Source organism: Silene latifolia, chromosome 11 (assembly GCF_048544455.1).
Source record: "Silene latifolia isolate original U9 population chromosome 11, ASM4854445v1, whole genome shotgun sequence".
Taxonomy (NCBI): Eukaryota; Viridiplantae; Streptophyta; class Magnoliopsida; order Caryophyllales; family Caryophyllaceae; genus Silene; species Silene latifolia.
In genome coordinates this window covers 36,252,503-36,258,618 of record NC_133536.1, presented here as the reverse complement: position 1 = coordinate 36,258,618, position 6,116 = coordinate 36,252,503, and the positions used below count along the sequence as shown (strand labels likewise).

General features: G+C 42.6%; 1 non-coding gene across 1 annotated transcript; it reads right to left on the bottom strand.

Moving 5' to 3' along the window:
- Nucleotides 1-5,481: 5,481 nt before the first annotated feature.
- On the bottom strand, nt 5,482-5,588 carry LOC141616138 (small nucleolar RNA R71). The gene has a single exon (XR_012530507.1). It is a non-coding gene; the product is annotated as a small nucleolar RNA R71 (small nucleolar RNA).
- Between the last annotated feature and the right edge of the window lie 528 nt (nt 5,589-6,116).

Genomic DNA, 6,116 nt, shown 5'->3' with positions numbered 1-6,116 from the left:
TTACGTGTATTGATATTTGCGAAGTAGACTACTTTAGAGACGGTTTTCTCGTTGTGACTACTCGCGATCAAAGAAGTTTAAAAGAGTGCGTTAAAAAAGGATTTTGTTTTGAAAATATGTTGAAAATATGTTAATTAAAATATGTTGATTGATGAATTGAGTTGGTCAAATGGGTCGGTCGAATGCACGGAGACGGTACCAAACAATATGTGTAAGGCTTGTGTTTACGATCGGTAGGTCGTAAACACGTGTCAATTTTGTGACTTAGGAAGTCGGGTCTAGAAGTTTAAGGGAGAAGGAGGGGGCGGACTCTTGCGTGAGTTTTTTGGTGTGTGAAGGGTGGTATTTATAGAGAAATGTGGGGAGGTAGGTCGGTTGTGTTTGCTTAGAGGTTAAGCAGACACCCTAAAGAGGCGCGAGCTACCTTGAGGTACAAGTGGTTGTATTGTCCCTTTCAATTTGGACGTGGCCTTTGCTCCATCCATTGCTTGGTTTGTGGTATTTAAATGAGATGTCGTGTAACAATATGGGCATCTAATAAGATGATTTTTGGCTCGGTGTCGGTTTTGACTCTAATTAGGGTCATTTTAATAGAAATGACATGATAAATACATTCATGGCATTATTTTTGACATTCGGGATTTGGGTTGACTCGAGTTGCGGGTTTCTGAGTCGGTTTTGGGTCGGAAGATGGTTTTAACTCTAAATAGTGTTATTTTAATGCAAATGAAGTTAGAAAACCATTTTTGAAATCATTTTTCATATTCGCGTAGTGCATTAAACCGTCTCATGTATAGCCAATCCACGCACGCATATCAAAAACACGTTACAGTCCGATCATCATCGGGTGGTTTTTGGAAGGTGTAAATACTGGGTATCTACAGAGCCCCCACTTTGACTGAGGCTTGGACAGGGTGAAAGTCAAAGTATGGCCTCCAGGTCAATCGAATATTACAAACTGAAGACCATTGCGACGTCGAGGCGACTCAAAAAGGGTTTGAGCCAAGGACCTGCCGTCGGGAAGGGCGACGTCTAGGCGACTCGGGGATTCGAGTTAAGGACCTGCCGTCGGGAACATTTTACAGTCTGTCGAATTCGATGCGGGTCGTTTAAAGTCCATTAGAATACGTATAAAGGCTCGCCGGCCATAAGAAGGAGTCTTACCTGAGGCATCTTTGGGATATATCCTTGAATTATTTGCGCGCAAAGGCTCGCCAGCCGGTGTTGCAGGTGGTGCGTTTTGAGGCTCTCCAGCCATAGGAAGGAGTCATACCTGAGGCATCTTCGGGATTTGTCCTTGAGTCGTATCTTGTGTGCATGCAAAGGCTCGCTAGCTGTGATAAGGAGTCATACCTGAGGCATCTTCGGGATACGTCCTTGAGTTGTAACTTGTTTGTGGACAAAGGCTTGCTAGCCATATGCGTTGTAAGGCTCGCAAGCCATCTAAGGTGCGTATAGGCTCGCCAGCCATGGATGGTCGAATAATCGACTTGGGAAATAGCCTATGTGACTTCCATTTGAAAATCGGCACTCACTGGGGAATTATTAACTTCTCAGGACTCGTCGGGGATATGAGTTGCTGCTCGTTAGAAGGTAGCGTATGCCATGTAATCGACGAGGTTAAAGCCCTTGGACTTGACGGGTCATATTTGTTGAGAAGAACCCAGTACTCAGTTGGAGTGTGTTTGTCTTCTCAAGATTACCTGCATGGTTAGTGACCACACAAATCCGCAGTCGCATAGAAAAGCACATAGCATGCAAGCATATAAGCACGTAAGCACATAAGCATGTGAGCAATTAGCACGTAATATCTCGCGGAAGGAGAGATAAGAGTTTCGGAAGTTATGAAGCTTAAAAGCTGTTAAGAGTTGGAATTTGTTTCTCATAGATTCGTGATTTGATAGATTGGAGACACGTGACCGTTGCGATATTGACTCACATGGACGCATACTGACAGACTGACATATGGATGTCGTGAACGTGATGTAAATTCATTGTCGACACGACGCAAGGGGGACTCTGACAGATTTTGTTTATGTAAGTGCAACTCCTAGCCAAGAAAGGGTGACAACGCGTATCAAATCCCTGGAGTAGAAGGTTCCCTCGGCTGGGGAACATGAATTGATTAACTTCTCCAGACACATTCGCCTTCGCTTGCTTGTTTGAGATCCCTCCCTGAGGCATGATGATTCGGAGAGCGGAACCAAGACCTTGCCATCGTCGGAAACGAGCACTAGGCTATGGGCGGTTTTATTTTGGACTGTATTTGAGACTGAAAAGATGTTTGTCGATAAAGGACGGGTGGCGTCTTGAAAGAGAAGCCTCTAGAGTGAGAAGGTGGGAATTTTACAAAACAGGGAATGGGCGACGTCTTAAGGAAGAAGCCCCCTTTAAAGAGGTATAAGGTTAATTTTGCAGCTGGGTGGCGGCATTTGAGGATTGATGTTGATGGTTGAGATTGAAATGGGTGTGCGGTTGTGTCCTTGTTGGGGGACTGCCTACGTATTCGCGTGTTTGCGAAATCAAACCAGATCGTAATTCTGAGCTGGTTATTGAGGATTGAAAATTCGAAATGTTTTGAAAGGAGTATGTGGTTGTGCCCTTGTAATAGGACTGCCTACGTATTCGCGTGTTTGCGAAATCAAACCAGATCATAGTTTTGAGTTGTGTGTGCAATGGGTTGCAAATTGAAGGTATGAAAATTGAATGTGTGTGGGAGTGTGGTTATGTCCTAGTAATAGGACTGCCTATGTATTCGCGTGTTTGCGAAATCAAACCAGATCGTAGTTCAGGTTGTGTGTTGATAATTGATTTTGAGGTGTATTGTTGTGTCCATGAAGAACTGCCTATGTATTCACGTGATGTGAAATCAAACCAGATCTTAGTTCAGGATGTGTGTGCCTAAGTGAGTTAACCTTAAAGTGATTTTGAGGTGTATGGTTGTGTCCTTAAAGGACTGCCTACGTATTCACGTGGTGTGAAATCAAACCAGATCGTAGTTCTGAATGTGTGTGCTTAAGCGAGTTGTTAGGACCTTAAAGTGTGAAGGTCACGACGGTAAACTCCGTTTGGTGACTCGAGAAATTGACTTGAGATAATTCCTCCTTGATCTTGAATCGAAGAGGTGTAGTTTGTGAAAATGTTCCTTATCATGTGAGCACACTAAAGAGTGGACCCTAAGGGTAGACTAGGTATGTCCCGTTCTCGGTAGCAAAGCATTCGAGGACTCCGTATCTGGGTCAGGGTGAATGATGCGTGTCATTTATATGATGTTTTACACCTCATTTTACACGCATTTCAGAACTCAATTGTGTAGTTTTATGCTACTATTTGTCCCATTTCGTCTACTTTCGTATTGTTATGTAATATTGCAGATTTATGCGGAAATGAGTAGAAATCGAGCCGAATCCGTCCCTGAGTACCTTGCATTGCATTTGACGTAAAGTACTTACTCAAGAAACGAACTTGGTGCGCATTTCGAGGTCCAAAAGACAAATCTACGAGAATTAAAAGCGGACTATCAGCTACTCTAGTCGATCGACTGGACCCTATGGTCGATCGACCAGAGCCCGACTTACAGGAACTCCTGTTCAGCATACCTCAGTCGATCGACCGGTCATAGTGGTCGATCGACAAAACCGCTAATCTGACGTGAAGATATAGAACGAGGAATATGAAGCCCATTGTGTTTTTAGGTTTTGCGAATAATGTTACGTTATATTCCTATATAACGTAACCTGACATTAAGCTTTAATCATTCAGTTTTCATCAAGCTTTAATTTAGTTTTAGTTCTATTCTCATAATTAGGGTTCGAGATTATTGTTCTTCCATTAATAAAGTTCTTTTCGCTTTCGGTTCTGGATCTCTCTCTGCAATTCCTTTTCGGTATTCTTCTGTTCAGTTTCATTGCTTATTTTATTCGTAGTATAGAATTGCTAAGATAGATCTCCCAAAGCCAATTTATTGTTTCATGTTAATCGTTCGTTTAATCAATTTAATCATGAATTCAGTAGTTTTTTTAGTCAATTTTATTGTTGTTATCACTCCCAGTATGCGTAGCTAATTTCATCGTGCTAGGATGTAGGGAATCTGTAGGTTAGGCGGCATAAAAATTGGTCCGACCTAAATCGTATGCCAGTCGATCGACTGGATTCCCTGGTCGATCCACTGGCCACGTGAGCTGTGTTTCGTTTTAATTGTTTTAATTTTCATATTTGACGAATCGAATGCATGCGACTAGTTGAATGCTTAGTATGCGACCGACCCATTAGATCGAAAGATAGGGAAAGTTGTTAGACTACCAATTAAAATGACTAAACTATGCTAAGATTGAAAGATAGGTAAGTTTAGATTTTTAGAAACTTTTCAGGACGAGAGCCAGTACTAGTGATATTAGGGACCCGTAGCGAGATCGAAAGATGCTACTTGTCAAGAGTGGACCGAGAGGACCTCTTATTTTCCCGTCTCACGTGATTTGTTTTAGACCTACCTAGCCGCTGCCGCCGAAACTACAGTGAACCGACCATCTTAGTACCTCTCTTTATTATTTGATTTAATCCATTTCTTTTATTAGCGCGTTTATTTGCCATTAGTTATAGACCAATTCAAATCAAACCCCCATATCCGTTACTTTAAGACTGGAATTAGACAACTATCAATTACATCTGCCTCTCTGTGGTTCGACCCTGCTACCGCTATCTATAGTTGTAGTTAGGAATTATAAATTTTATTTTTGGTGCACACAACGACGGGCATCAAATTTTGGCGCCGTTGCCGGGGAGGCAATTGTTCTAATTTTCAGTTGTTTTATTTTAGTCTGCTTCTTAGTTTAAGGGACATTCGTTCCTTAAACTATTCTCATATTCTTTTTGTAGTTTCCTCTTATGCGCAGATCACAGGGTGGTGAATTACTACCGTTCAATCCTGAGATTGAGAAGACTTTGCGCGAGTTGAGACGATCATCTAGGATATTGCCGACAGAGGAAGAGTTGAGTACTCTGTCTAGTTACTACGATAACGAGCTGTTTGAGGAAGATCCACCTTCATCTCTTGTTTCCACTTCTTCAGTCGAGACCGTCACATCTCCAGATTTTCCAGTCATGGCTGAAGAAGCAACTATAGCAAGTCACTCTGAGCCGACAGCTGCAAATCTATATAAGGGGTTCGAATTACCGGGAGCCGATAGAAAATTCGAACCGAAGCCTTCTTATATCAACTTGGTTGAGAGAAACCAATTCGGGGGAGCTGCAAATGAAGATGCAGCCAAGCATATGGAGATAATTATTGATTATTGCTGCTCTATACCCCCGCCGACCGGTGTGACCCAGGACCAGGTGAAGGAGACAATGTTTATATTCTTTCTTCGTGATGCTGCAAGGGAGTGGTACAGAGACCTGGACCGAGCTGCTAATGGGATCACTGGCTGGAATTCGCTGGCCTTAGCGTTTTATAAGAAGTATTTCTCTGCCTCAAAGACTAATGCCATTAGAGCTCAGATCACGAGCTTTAAACAGGGTCCTGATGAGAACTTTCACGAAGCATGGGTCCGTTTTAAGAAGCTGGTGCGAACCATTCCGCATCATGGGTTTGAGAAATGGAGTTTATGCAACAAGTTCTACAATGGGCTCTATGACGATCAGAGGGCTATCCTGGATGCGGCGGCTAGTGGCAGATTGATCCGGCTGATGTCGTCACTCATCCAATCAAACACATTTATAATACTCAACATACAACTAGTTAGCGGTAAGTCGAGGTCGATCCATGGGACGGTGTGCTTTGGGTTCTAAGTCTATCTATCTCAATTTATGCTAGTGTCACGATTTGGCTAGGGTTGTAGTTGTGTCTAGACTAATGCAAGCAATATAGTAAAACAAGCAATAAAGGAAGGATGTAAACAAATGATTAAAAGTGCTAGGATATCATGGGGTCATGGGGGATTCATGGTGTTGATCATACAAACATGTTTACAAGGTTGCAAGCAATTAGTGTTGTGGAGGAACCGAGTTGGGTTATATCTTACGGTTCTTAGGAAGAGTTGGGTCCCGGAGCCGAATCGATTAGATTGTACAACACCTACAAGTCGACTTACTTTCCTCCTAATCAACTTCTATGCATG